Source organism: Panthera onca, chromosome A2, assembly GCF_046562875.1.
Source record: "Panthera onca isolate mPanOnc1 chromosome A2, mPanOnc1 haplotype 2, whole genome shotgun sequence".
NCBI lineage: Eukaryota > Metazoa > Chordata > Mammalia > Carnivora > Felidae > Panthera > Panthera onca.
In genome coordinates this window covers 39,741,950-39,756,424 of record NC_138340.1, presented here as the reverse complement: position 1 = coordinate 39,756,424, position 14,475 = coordinate 39,741,950, and the positions used below count along the sequence as shown (strand labels likewise).

The window sequence follows — 14,475 nt, the reverse complement described above, 5'->3', positions numbered from 1 at the left end:
TATTTTTTTTTAACATTTATTTATTTTTTTTTTTGAGACAGAGAGAGACAGAGCATGAACGGGGCAGGGGCAGAGAGAGAGGGAGACACAGAATCGGAAGCAGGCTCCAGGCTCTGAGCCATCAGCCCAGAGCCTGACGCGGGGCTCGAACTCACGGACCGCGAGATCGTGACCTGAGCCGAAGTCGGCCGCTCAACCGACTGAGCCACCCAGGTGCCCCAGAATGACCTCAGATTTTAATCCTCCTCCCCAAATCTCATCCACGACACTGCGCCCACCAGGAAGAAGTTCTGGTTACCATGATGTGCACCTAGTCTTAGCCCGTGAGCACGCCTACGCACCTCAGTCTTCAGTTTCCGGAGGAGCAGTGTAAGATCAGTGAGCTTGTTAACGAGGGGGCAAAGCTGGAAGGGAATGGGCTGTCTGCTGGATGTGCTTTTGTTGCAAAGTTGTGTGGGAAAATGAAAGGCTGGAAACTCAGGACACTGGTAAAGGAGAGAAAGCTCATCGCAGCACATTTTTCCATACTCACATACAATTGCTTCCACTCCCGGGTGTAACATAACTTGCCAGTGGCTTCTTTTTATCAAAGGCGGTAGTAGAGTGTCATCAGCGCGTGCACTGACTTTGGGATGGGGTGGTCCTGGGTCGGCTGCTACTAGCTGAGGGACACCAGGCAAGTTATTGAACCTCTACACGCCTCAGTTTTCACCTCTATAAAAAGGCTCAGTTGGTTAAACGTCAGACTTCGGCTCAGGTCATGATCTCACAGTTCATGAGTTCGAGCCTCACATCGGGCTCACTGCTGGCAGCTCAGAGCCTGGAGCCTGATGAGGGTTCTGTGTCTACCTCTCTTTCTGCCCCTCTCCTACTCATGCTCTGTCTCTCTCTGTCTCTCAAAAATTAATAAATATAAAAATAATTTAAAAAGAAAATGGACATATGAATAGCATCTATCCATCTCACTTGTGTTTTGAGGATTAAGATAATGAATATAAAGTACCTGGCACATAGTAAGCCCTCAATAAGCATACTTCATTGCCAGCATCATCATCCAGTTATTACCTACATCTTGATGTTGCTGAGCATATACGATCTGTGGAACAATCAGCCTTCTGCCTAGGGTTGGTAGTGAATATGTGGTGGATAAGTTTATTTATTTTGAGAGAGAGAGAGCACAAGTGGAGGAGGAACAGAGAAAGAGGGAGAGAAAGAATCCCAAGCATGTTCCACACTGTCAGCTCAGAGCCCAATGTGGGGCTCGAACTCACGAATCGTGAGATCATGACCTGAGCCAAAATCAAGAGTCAGACTCTTAATCAACGGAGTCACGCAGGCGCCCCTATATGTAGTGGATATTATAATAACATCTCAGCTCTGAATATTAACTGTAACAGCTAGTCATTCTTTTCGAAGCATCCCAAGGGCTTGTCCAATGCTGTAAGGTCTCTGATGGGCTCCCCTCACCCTGTGAAAGGATAGTTTCCTATGGCCGACACGACAGGTTGTCACCCCAACTGCCAGTCCCCCTTCTTCCTTGTGAACAGAACACCAATTCTGTTCAAGCAGCCATGTGCCTAGCCCCAGGGGAAGAACGATGATTCGTGCGAGCTACTTCTGGCAGTCCCATTTACCTCTATCTTAATTGGTCTAAGAGGAGGCATGTGATAAGATATAAGGGAAAGTCTCCCAACAAAAGGAGAGGGGAGTGTGAGGTGAGCCTCAGTTTGGTCCCTGGCATCTTCCTTCTTGCTTTAGGTACTGTCACGTGGGGATGTAATGCTTGGAGCCTGCAGCTGCCATTTTGTGACCATGTGGTAACTAGCATGAGAATGACAGGGCAGAAAGACATCACTAAGCTGCCAAGTCGACTCTGAGGCTGTTCGCCTCTAAACGTCTTTTTGGTATACAATAACTGTTTTTATGATTGGGCCTATTGTTAATCCGGTTTTCTGCCTAACTGTTTTACTCCTTTTCTGTTTGCCAAGCCGGCAGAATGACCGCTATTCAAATTCTGCCCAGATATAAAGACATTCGGTTCCCATTTTCTTCCTCTTGATTTGAGTAATCAAGTGTTTTTAAATAAATTCCTCACCCACCATTGTAGTGAAACTGCTCTTGAAAAGGTCACCAATGACCTCTTGATTGACATGTTGAATAGCTCCATCTAATTTCACATCCTGCTTAACTTCTGCTGCATTAGACAGCTTGACCACTTTCTTATTCTTAAAGTGAGTCCCTCTCTTGGTGTGTGTCACTACTCTTTCCATGTCTCTGGTCCACCTTCTGTGGTTCCTTCTCTTTCTGCCCTTCGACTCTGTATGAAGCCCGGCATTCTGCCCTGGTGGCTTCTCGTCTCTCACCAGCACCAGGAGGTGCCTTCTCCACGTTCAAGACTTTGGTTACCACCGGTGGGCCTTTGTGATCCCCACGTCCATGTCTCCGGGGCACGTCTTTCCCCAACACAGATCTGCTTTTCTCTCTGTGAACAGGATGTGTCCGCTTGGATGTCCCCAAGGGACCATCAACACCGTATCTGTAAACTGAACTCTGTCCCCTACAAATGACTTCTCCTCTGTCACACACCTCACCGCTCACACTGGCCCTCAGCTAGAAACCTCAGTCATCCTAAGGAATTCCTTCTTTTGCAACACCCAATCAATCATCAAGCATAAAAATTCGTCTATTCTCAGGAGTCTGTTGCAGCTTCCCCCCATGTTCCCTGCCATGGCCTCCAGCCGTCACTTCTGTATTGCAAAAGTCTCTCACGTGCCTCCAATCTCCCCCCACCCCCACTCCCCCCGCAATCACCTGCATTGCTGTTAGAAGGGATTTTCTAAAAACCAACGGAATTGTGTCACGGGATTTAAAATTTTCCAACGGAGTAGATGTGTGGGGGTGGAGGTGGGGGGCAGGTTGTATTAGCCATCATACCCTCCAGATAAAGTCTGCACTTCATAACATGCCACAGAAGACCTTCTAGTCCCTCTGGAAACAGACTGGATTTTGTGTTTTGTATCCCCTCCACCTTCCCTGCATTCTCAGCTGGAGCTCCTGGGGACTTCTCTTTCTCTTCACGACGTCCTCTGATTCCATGCTGGACTCCTATGCCCAGCATTTTGAACTTCTAGCACCCACTAGTTCTCAACCCAAACTGCACTTCCCCAAAGCGTTCCCTGAGTCTAGTACTAGGCCAGAGTTCCTCAACCTTGGCCCTGATGACATTTCGGGTTGGTTCATCGTCTGCTGTGGAGGTTGCCCTGGGCATCGTAGGGTGTCTGGCAGCATGGCTGGCCTCTCCCTGCTAGACGCCAGCGGCACCTGCCTCCCCCAGTTTCCACAACCACAAATGTGTCCAGACACTGTGACATTTTCCCTGGGGGACAGAATTGCCCCTGCCCTGGGTTGCAAACCATTGGACTAACCCAAGTCCCCTTCTTGTCATCCCGTGGCTTTCTGTCCTGCTCTGAGCATAACACCCATGGCACAATTTTGAAGTGACTCATCTGTTTCAACAGAATGTTAATCTCCCAGAGGGCGTCTCCCAGGGCTGGGCACCCAGTAGGCATGCAGTCTAGCTTCACGAAAGAGTGGGCTCGCGGATGGGAGTGACCTTGCCTGTCACCTGTGTAACCCCCAGGATGGTGCTGGCACATGATGCGGCTCAATAAGTATTTGTTGAATGAAGGAATGACTCAGTCATTCATTCAAATGCTTCTTTCTCTGTGAAAATTTTATTAGTTTCCCTGTCAAGTGGAGAGGGTGTTTTCCCCTTTTAACTCCGTAGTATTTTGTGCGTGCCCTTGTCCCCCAGCATTACTACACTGGGTATCATAATTTGCTAATACATGTTGGTGGAAATTAAATCATGCTCTCTGTATCTTCCAGCCTCTTTCTAGAAACAGAAAAACTAGGTCCATTCCTGTGCCCGGGAATCTCATGAGCTACGTTTTCCTTAAACTACTACACCTGTTCTACCCCTGGCTGCTGTCAGCCACACCTGCCCCCCCACATACTCATCCATCTTCCTTAGCCGACTTCAAAGAGGGGGGGATGGCTCAGAGCTGCCGGGCACCGAGGACCCACGTCTGCTACACGGCCGCTTTTTGCCTCTCTCTTCCTTGACTGTGCTCCCAACGATGGCAACCAGTTCTGGGAGGTCTTAATAACATATGGTGCTGCTCGCAAGCCTCTCCTGGGGATGGGATGCACCATGTCTGCAGCAGGCCCACCACCTGATGGCTTCAAATGCAAGAGGCTACGGGGAGCCCCATGGCAGGAAGGAGCCATGATATTATTAAAGTAAACCAACACACATTCACAACGGTAGGAAAGGGGATCAGCTTTCTTTTGAGAAGGGTTCAATACGCCGAGAAGAGTAGAGTTGCTTTTTCTGCCCGGTAGATGGTTTGTTTACGTGCATCCTTTAATCACAAAGTCCTGTGGGGAGAAGATGCCGAAGTTAATATTTATATCTGGCATCCGACCCTCCGCATAAATAACAGCAGAGAGGCCGCGTGTTTGGTTTGAGGTCAGCTCTGTTTCAACAGCGAGGCCAGGTGCAGACACACATGCTGGCCCTTTGAACTCTGTGTGTTGCAATCCAGATGTTCAGCAGAGGTGAGGAACTTGGGTCACTGATGGTGAGAGAATGTGGAGTGCTCTTCTAGCATCTTCCAAGGGGAGCCCTGGCCAGTAGACTTGGCCCTAAGCCCACTTTCCTCGCCAGAGTCGAGAAACAGTAGCAGCTCCAGTTGTTGCTAGGGATAAGAGATCATCCACTGGGGAGTTGAGATAGCCAGGGCGGGGTGAGGTGGGGGTGGGTAGCACGAGGGAGGTCACGAAATTGACCGTGCTTAGCCTCTGCCCACGTTTGAGTCACTGGGAGACATTCTGCAATGGGAAAAATATTAGGCTTTTAATGACAGCCCTGACAAACAGGATCCGTGTGACCAAATTGGTCTCAAAAGCAACTGCTATCATTTCTTAAAGGAGGATTTGTCACATTGCGTGTTTCTTGAAGGGTTTTCCTAGTCCCACACTTTGCCTCGAAAACGTGCACAGAGTGAGGGGTTTGAACTTTCTGAATTTAATGCAAAGCACATATGTTGTTTGGGTTTTGTTTGTTGTGTTTGTTTGTTTTTATGGTTCCAAAATATGTTATATAAAAAAGAACCATATAGCAATAAAATGGTAATGTAAACACAAATCCTCGAAAAGGATGCAACATATTTCTAATGAAAGGAAACAACCACCTTCGCTTTATCCACAAAAAAGAATTAAAAATGATGAAGAGGGGCCGTTTCGTTCACAGATTGTGGAATCCTACTGTTTACTGCTCTCCGAATGAGTATTTTTGAGGCATGACTGAAAACGGGAGTTTTCAACACCAAGCAGCTCCTGGCATCGTGTAAAGCACGCTGCTGTCGGTTGGTAGCCAGGCGACTTGAATTCTGGTCTTCACTGCTGACCCCCTGCTTCCTGGCTCCCAACCCCAGCACTCCACTGAGAGTGCTCTTGTCAAGGGTACCAGTGACCTTCTAATTGCTAAATCCAAAGGGCAGTTTTCAGTCCACTTCTGACCTGACCTCTCTTCAGCAGATGACATAATTGCCCACTCTTTCCTCCTTGAAATCCTCTCGCCCCGTGCCTTCAATGACTCCATCTCATCCTGGTTATTCACCAGCTTCCCCCTTCACTTTTCAGATACTCTCTAGGCTGTTCTTTTTCACCAATGGCTAGGAGCGGCTGCCATGGGCTGAGGTCGTGCGGAGGCTTTGTGTGCATTTTCTTATCGACGCTTCACAGCAGCCCTGGGAGGTGGGACTTATGGGTTCCCTTTTTCAGACAAGGAAGGTAAGGCTCTGCGTAATGCAGGGATCTTCACTGACCCCCTTGTAGGTCAATGGCTTATAAGCAGCAGGAATGGAATTCCCACCTAGGTCTGTCTGAATCCAGAGTCAAGTTGTCAACCATTACAATGCAGTCTTTCTTCCTCGGATACCCCTCAGATAGAGGTGTTCTCTGGAGTTGTGTGTTTGGCCCCTGTTCTTCTCTCTGCCCCTGTCTCCGCAGGGGACAGCTTTCCTCATAGCACCTCTATGGTGCTTTCACCCCAAATCTGTCCTTTGTTCCTTGTTTCCGACTGTTTCTAAGCTAACTCCATTTGCATATGCCACGGTCACCTTGTAGGGCTGTTGGTCGTGGTGTTGGACGACTCCTCAGCTGCCAATCCTTTCCGGACGATTGGCTGAAGCCCGTGATTGCTTAAGGAGTGGGCATGTGACCCAGACAGGGCAGATTGCTGGGAATGTCTAGGAAAAGTTTTCTCTCAAACAGACACATGAATGATGGCTTCTTTTCTCCTTCTCGATACTGCTGTGACTTGGAGTCAGTCAGAGTCAGGAAAACCAACTGCAACCATGAGGGATAGGTGAAATCCAACAGGAGTAGAGCCTGGGTCCTTAATGACCAGCTGATTGAATCTTATCAGGGAAAGGGGCTTCCAACTATGTTAAACAATACAGTCCCTTATTGTTTGCATGGGTTTTTATTTTGTTTCGTTTTGTTTTGTTTTGTTGTTACTTGCAGACAAGAGCATCCTAAATGATATGTCAAATTCACCACATCTACAACTCAACTCAGTATCTTCTTCCAACCAGCCTCTCCTCCTATAACTCTAGCCCTGTTAATATCACCATGACTGACTCATTGACCCACATCAGAAACCTGGCCATCATCCTTGACTCCTCCCTCTGCCTCACCCCTAAAACCTAATCATGAGTTAAGTCCAGGAGATTTGCAGGCACTGAGAGCCGTGGTGGCTGCCAGCACCGGGTTGAATGAGGGATGGGGGCGGGGGCGGGGGCTTTGTCCACAGCAGCCAGCTCCTCTGCATTCTGAGCCCCACTCTGCCAGTGCCAAGGGCCTGGCTGTTGTGGCTCCCCGGGAGTGTGGCCTTGCCCGCTGGACCAAGGTGTTTTGGGCCTCCGTGGCTGAGCTGCGCACAGGCGCCCGCCATGGTGGTGGTCCCCACCCACACGCCATAGGGCCTGGCCTTCTCGGCAAGTTGCTCAGTGGCACAGGGCGCTGTGTACCCCCTCAAGGGCTGCAGCAAGGCCGAGCTGCTGCCTGTCTATCTGGGCCATGTGGCCGATGTCTACAGGGACTGCCATGTTGAACATGTCCAAGGTGCTCCTGAAAGACTTATTATCAGAACCAGTGACCCTGGTGTTGGAAAGCTCCCAAGAGCTCAGTAAGGACCTGAACCCCTTTACTCCTCTTGTAGGCACCTGGACTCCTGATCATGGCTTCATGCAGGATTTGGCCTAGGTGTTTGAGCAACACTTGCTCTCACCAGTACCAACCTTGACTCTTAGGCCAGTTCTCCAAATGTCAAGGAATTCCTGTACCTCTGGCCTCAATTGTTGCTGGTCATTGATGGGGGACCAACTGGGGATGGCCAGAGCCCTGAGTACTGCTTGGGTCAACTGTGGTTGACTTGTCTGTACTTGGAAAGTTTGGCATCATTCATCCAGGCTATGCCCTGGAAAGTATTACATCCATCCTCCCACAGAAGTATGGGCTGTTCCCCTCACAGAGATCTTGCTTGTGAATCTCAGGATAAGGGAGGGCCCAAGGACAAATGCCCGACACAAGGTGTCTGTCCACTGGTGACTGGGAGGCATCATTTACAGAGGCCCCGGGGGCTACAATGTCTCTAGTCTCTGTCTTTAAGCCAATGTGTCTTTCTGAACATTGGAGACCGGGGCCCAGAAGCTGCTGGTTTAGTCTTACACCTGGTGGGGGAGGTCTTCTTTATTATCTGTAACTTCATATATCAGTCAAAAGCTGACTGGAGACTTTGACAACATTCCTAGGATGGCCTTGTTTTCTACTAAGTTGCTTTTTAAAAAATATGTTTGGGGCTCCTGGGCGGCTCAGTCGGTTAAGCGTCCGACTTCAGCTCAGGTCACGATCTCACGGTCCGTGAGTTCAAGCCCCGCGTCGGGCTCTGGGCTGATGGCTCGGAGCCTGGAGCCTGCTTCCGATTCTGTGTCTCCCTCTCTCTCTGCCCCTCCCCTGCTCATGCTCTGTCTCTCTCTGTCTCAAAAATAAATTAAAAAAAAAAATGTTTGAAAAATAATTTAAAGAACAGGCTTGGAATCGAGTCGGAGCCTCTTCTCTGGTGGGTAGTGGCATCTAAGGTCCAAATCAGCTAGAGTACCAGCTGGTGCTACTTAAAAGTCTCAGGTGACCAAAGGCATGTGCTTGTGCACCTGAGGCTGGGGCCAGGTTAGGACAAAGATTGTTGAGCCACAGGGCAAACACTATCTCCTCTGAGCTGAGGAGGCTGGTATTGTGGTGTGCTGTGATGCCTGGTGGAGAGAACCCTCCCTTTGGACTAATGGTGGGGAGTGAATTCAGTTGGCAGGGGTGGGGGTGGGGAGGTCCAAATAAAAACATATTGGAAAATAAATCTTTATTGTTCTTTAAAAAAAAAAAAGTCCAGAAGATTCTACTGCTGAAAATCTCTTTCTTTCTTTCTTTCTTTCCATTAATCCCCTCCTTGTTCTTTTCAACTCTTTGCCACTTGTACTGTTCTCCTGAGCCCTTTCTCATTTTGACCCAAGCCACCACCACCTATATTGCTCCCAAAGAGATTTTATTTTAAGGAAAACTGTTTTTTTAATGTGTATTTATTTTTGAGGGAGAGAGAGAGACAGAGCCAAGCAGAGGAGGGGCAGAGAGAGAGAGAGGGAGGGGGGACATAGAATCCAAAGCAGGCTCCAGGGTCTGAGCTGTCAGCACAGAGCCCAACACGAGGCTTGAACTCATGAACCACAAGATGATGACCTGAGCCAAAGTCGGACACTTAACTCCCTGAGCCACCCAGGCGGCCCCCCTCCCAAAGAGATTTGAAAAACTTGGTATTAATCCTACAACTTCCTTGATCACGATGTGTCCATAGCCTACCTTTATCTTCAACATGAACTCCAGCCATCGTGCAGGGTTTGTAAGCTGTGTCAAGACCGGGCGTGCCTCTCTGGACTGTCACCTCCACTGTTCCACATCCTCCTGGTTCCTGCACACTGATTTCCTTGTGGTCCACAAGTCACTGCCCTGTAGTGTCACTGAATGGGTGGTCCTCTGGGCCTGGGCTGCCCTCCCTGGCATCTCCCTGGACAATCCTGGCTGGCCAGCATGCTCTCTCGCACCTTGGTTCACCTATTGTACAACTTAGGTGTGAATTTCCGGCACACCAGGGATATCTTTCCTTATTTTCATTTCTCCCTTCTCGATTTGTATTTTGAACCCCATCCCAACTCAATCGCCATCAGTTTGGCACTTCCTCTCCCTCCAGTGTTGTATCTAAGTTCTAGACTTTCTAGTGTCACAGTGCTGAGGGATGTGTCTGCCTAGTTTCGGGACATCTGTTCATCACAGGTTCCCATAAAGATACCCCTGGTTTTCTCCTCGTGGCCCCTTCAAGTCCAGGAGTCACGTAGGCAATGCCTACTCCATGCTGGGTCCCTAGAATCTCTGCAGGGTGACCTTGGCTTTGTCTGCATATATACCACCACTACCACACCTACTCTGAGGCCTTGCCACCCTTCCCAGGCCCCCTTCCCAGGGCCCCTTCCCAGGGTCCCCTTTATGGACACACCCTCCTGCTCTCTGGCCCTCAGCTCTCTCTAATGTATTGTCTTTTCTCCCTCCCTCAGCACCTTTGAAGAGTTTTCTTGTCTTGAAAAAGCACTCTCCTCTCCTTCCTTCTTTGGAACATTTATCCCTTACCGGCCCTGGATTGCCCCGGGGGGACCTTTGAGAGGTTAGAATTATGGACACGAGAGGCAGAGACTAAGGCCTTTTTTTTTTCTACTCTGTCAGATTTTTTTCCTTAAGACAGAGAGCACAGGCCCAATCAACTGCTTGGGAAAGGAAGAAGATACCAGGACACAAAAGAACATGGACAGTTATGATCCCCTGGCCCCCATGGCCCTCGCCACCCTGGAAATGATCTGTGTGTGTACCCATTTCATCCAGACTGTGGGTTCCAAAGGCCAAGGCCTGCCATATCCTTTATCCCCGTGTGGTCAGCCTCTGATATCAGACCCATAGTAGATGCCTTGTAAATACCTGTCAAAGCTAAAAATGATAGAGGAGAGTGGACTTGAGAGTCAAGGACACCTGAATGAATCCTGCCAGCTGTCTACCTAGCTGTATGGCCGCTCACCCTTCAGTGGGCCCAAACTTCTCTGTCACATTCCTCTCCCCCAACAAATTCATTTTGTGTATACATAGATTTTTGCTCCTACTCTTTCGGGTGAGTCCCTTCCCTTCCTCCAGTGAATGACTTTCAGGATCCTTGAGTTCCAGCCATTCATTTGCGACAAAATCAAAGAATTGGGAATTCTGGTTCCACCACACCCTGGCTCTGGGATGTTGGACAATTGTGTGAGTCTCAGTTTGCTCATCTGGAAGATGGGGGTGATGATAACGAACTCAGCTAGATCCTTCAGAACAAGGGCCTGGGAGCCCAGGCCGCCAGGATTCAAATCCTCGCCCTGCCACTTTACAAACAGGCAGCTCAGAGCAGGTGACTTTTCTTTGTCTGACTTTCCTGATTTTAAAAGGGGCACCATCATAGAATCTACCTCACGGGGCTATTGTTAGCATTCATTTCATTAACACACCTAAAGTTTTTAGCACCTGAGTAAACACTCCATGTAGGCTGGCTATTACTATGCCACGGGTGGCCACTCTGTAGCCACCCACAAACTCATGAACCGGGTATTATCAGTGTTCTGGGGCTGCTGTAACAAAATACAACACACTGGGTGACTTAAACAACAGACGTTTGTTGTCTCTCATTGTGGAGGCTGGAAGTCAGCGATGAAGGTGTCAGTGGGGGACTCTCTTTGACTTGCAGATGGCCTCCTTGTCACTGTGTCCTCACATGGCCTTTCCTCTGTGTGCACACTTGCCTCGTGTCTCCTCCCCTCTTATAAGGAAACCAGTCACATTGGATTAGGTCCCACTGTAAGGGCTTCACTGTATCTTTATCATAATTTTAAAAAGCCCTATCTCCAAATACAGTCATATCCTGAGCTGCTGGGGGGTAGGGCTTTCTATATGAATCTGCGGGGGGGGGGGGGGGGCGGGGGGAGGTGGGGGGGTGGGTGGGGACACAGTCCAGTCCATGACGATGCATAAACCGACCACAACATTTGTTGTTCCTGTGGGGGAGCCTCTTTCTTAATGCAATTCTTAATGAATCCCAGGATATTTATCCCAGGTTCTCTGGATTCTGTTTGCTGTGTAGTAGAGAGAACCTGCCATCAGAAAAAGCCTGCCTGAGCCTCAGCATGTACATCTCTGTTCTAAAGAGGAGGACAGTGGTAGCTCTTACGAGGGGTTCAGTGAGGATCAAGGGCGACCATGTGTGTGAAAGCCCTCTGTAATCTCCACGCCCCCCGGGGTTCTTGCCCTTGAAGTAAAAGGACACAAGCAGATGGATTGATTCTCTCCTTTCCACCCTCAAAATTCTGTGATTCGGATTCTAAAGGTAGAAAGTATCAAGCAGAAGCTTCTAGGGAAACAGTTTCTGCGTCCAAAGCGCCAATAGATAATGTTGAATCAACGACGGAAATCACACCATCATACTGTGCATTTTCTTAAGGCCCCAAATGGAGCCATACCAAAGCGTATCATTCATGCCCTGGGTTCTGGCACGCGTGTCTTGTCTGATGTGGCAAGAACTCACAGTAACGTGGGCCCATAAACTAGGTGTGCCAGGGCCAAAAACCTCTCTGTTTGTGAAGAGGACCCTGGGATCTCCTGTCAGAGAGGACCACTTGAGCTTCCACGTCAGCCCGTCCTCCTCAGGCACCCTCTAAAACCGGCTCGTTCTTTTTCAGTGAACGCAACGCTTCATAAACAGCATGGCAGAAAGAGAAATGTAAGAGGTGGAGTTGGAAAGTCAGATGCTGACTTTGAATTCGAACTCTGTCCCTGGCTCCAGGCAAACACTTCCCTGACTCAGATTTTTCATCTGTCAAATAGGGCTATAAAAGTTCTTACCTCACTGGGTCATTTGGGGTTTCATTGAGGGTAACGAATATAAAAGTGCTTCATTCAGGGGGCGCCTGGGTGGCTCAGTCGGTTAAGTGTCTGACGTCAGCTCAGGTCAGGATCTCGCGGTTTGTGGGTTCGAGCCCCGCGTCAGGCTCTGTGCTGACAGCTCGGAGCCCGGAGCCTGCTTCGGATTCTGTGTCTCCCTTGCTCTCTGCCCCTCCCCAACTTGTGCTCTCTCTCTCTCTCTCTCTCTCTCAAATAAACATAAAAAAAAAAAAAAAAGTGCTTCATTCAGGGCACCTGGGTGGCTCAGTTGGTTGAGTGTCCAACTTTAGCTCCGGTCTTGATCTTGTGGTTTGTGAGTTCGAGCCCCACATCCAACTCGCTGCTGTCAGTGTGCAGCCCGCTTCAAATCCTCTGTCCTCCTCTCTCTGCTGCTCCCCAGCTTGCACTCTCCCCATAATAACTAAATATTTTTAAAAATAATAAAAAATGAAAGCGCTTCATTTGTTCCACAAATAATTTTTAAGTTTCTACTATGTGGAGGAACATTTTCTACACTGTTCTAGGCACAGGGGATACAGAATTGGGACAAAGCAAAGTCATTGCCCTGATAGACATTGAATTCTAGTGCAAGAGTCAGGCAAAAACAAATACTACATCAGATAATGCCAGGGCATAATAAGGATGGAAAGAAAAAGCAGGATAAGCACTGACTGGGGGTTATGCCATGTATGATATTTCAGCCAGGAGATCCTCTCTGAAGACGGGGCATTTAGCAGACACCTGGACAGTGAGAAAGATGGAGCCATGGCAATATCTGGGGGAGAACAGTTAGACAGGCCCTAAGTTTGGGGCTTGGCAGGAAACCACAAGAGGCCAGTGTGCCTAGAGCTGAATTGGAAGTAGATGAAGTTAGTAAGCCTTGAAGGCCAGGGTCAACACTGTGAGATATATATATGTGTATATATATATATGTGTGTGTGTGTGTGTGTGTGTGTATGTGTGTGTGTATATATATATATATATATATATATATATGTATACATATATATGTGTACATACACACACACACACACACACATATATAATTTTTTACTGTTTATTTATTCTTGAGAGAGACAGAGAGCACAAGCAGGAGAGGGGCAGAGAGAGGGGGAGACACAGAATATGAAGCAGGCTCCAGGCTCTGAGCTGTCAGGACAGAGCCCGACGCAGGGCTCGAACCCACAAACCAAGGGATCATGACCTGGGCCGAACCTGGATGCTTAACTGACCAAGCCACCCAGGCACCCCAAGATTGTGATTTTTCATTTAAGTGTCATGAGAAGTTATTAGAGGATTCTGAGCAGGAGACTGCCTTGGTCATGCACATCTCTCTGACTACTGTTTGGAGAAGAGACTTGAAAGAATCATGGTCATCACAAAGCTGATGAACACATACTTCCTGCTTTCCACCTCCTAGACACATGGTGGGCTGCACTTCCTGTCACTGAGTGGGGCCATGAGCTATGACCAATGAGTGAAAGTCAGAAGTATCATTTACAGGCCACGTTGTTAATTAGTTGCCACTGCAAGTCTGTCTATAAATCCTCCCCGCCCCACCCCACCCACCATCTCTGTGACCAGCAGTGCTCAAGCTGGACACTGCTCCATCGGCCTGGGTTCTAGAGGGAGGAGACACGGGGCAGAGCTACAGCTGGCCTGCAGCGGACATGTCACTTCTGGGAGAAATCAACCTTTCAGAGATAAATCACAAAGACTGGGGAGTCGAAACCATAGCGTGAACTAGTATACACAGACAGGTGCAAGGAGCAGGAGGAGAGGTTAGAGAGGCCATTTAGGTGGCCGAAAGGTGATCCTAGCTTGGACTGGAGTGATAGCAATAAACATAATGAGAAGTGGTCAGATGCAGGATGTGCAGTGAAGGCCAAGTGCAAAAGATTTGCTGATGGGCTGGATGTAAGGCATAAGGGAAAGAGTGGAGTCAGGATGATTCCACAAATCATGGCCTGAGGAACTGGGTGAATTACTGAAGAGAAGAGCACTCAGGAAAGCGCAGGATTGCCCCCTGTGCTAGGCACACAGTTAAACTACAGAATGCTAGCTCATGTAATTAATACTATAATGGGGCAGGCAGGATGGGAGGTAGAGGCATGAGGAATTTTCCATGCTAACATGGCAGAAGCATCCAAAGTCGGATTTACTGAAGTGTAATTTATGGGTAATAAAACTTTTTTGGTGTATAGGTCCGCGTTTGGACAAGTGGTCCAGTAACTACCTCCACAACCGAGATATAAATTACTTCCATCTCCTCTACAAAACCCCTCTTGCTTGCTGCTCCTCTCTGTGGTCAAACCCTCTCTCGAACCCAAAACCTGGCAACCACTGATCTGT

At 48.6% G+C, this 14,475-nt stretch overlaps 1 pseudogene; it reads left to right on the top strand.

Moving 5' to 3' along the window:
• The first annotated feature begins 1,812 nt into the window (after window positions 1–1,812).
• Window positions 1,813–7,615, top strand: LOC132675877 (threonylcarbamoyl-AMP synthase pseudogene; annotated as a pseudogene).
• The last annotated feature ends 6,860 nt before the right edge of the window (window positions 7,616–14,475 follow it).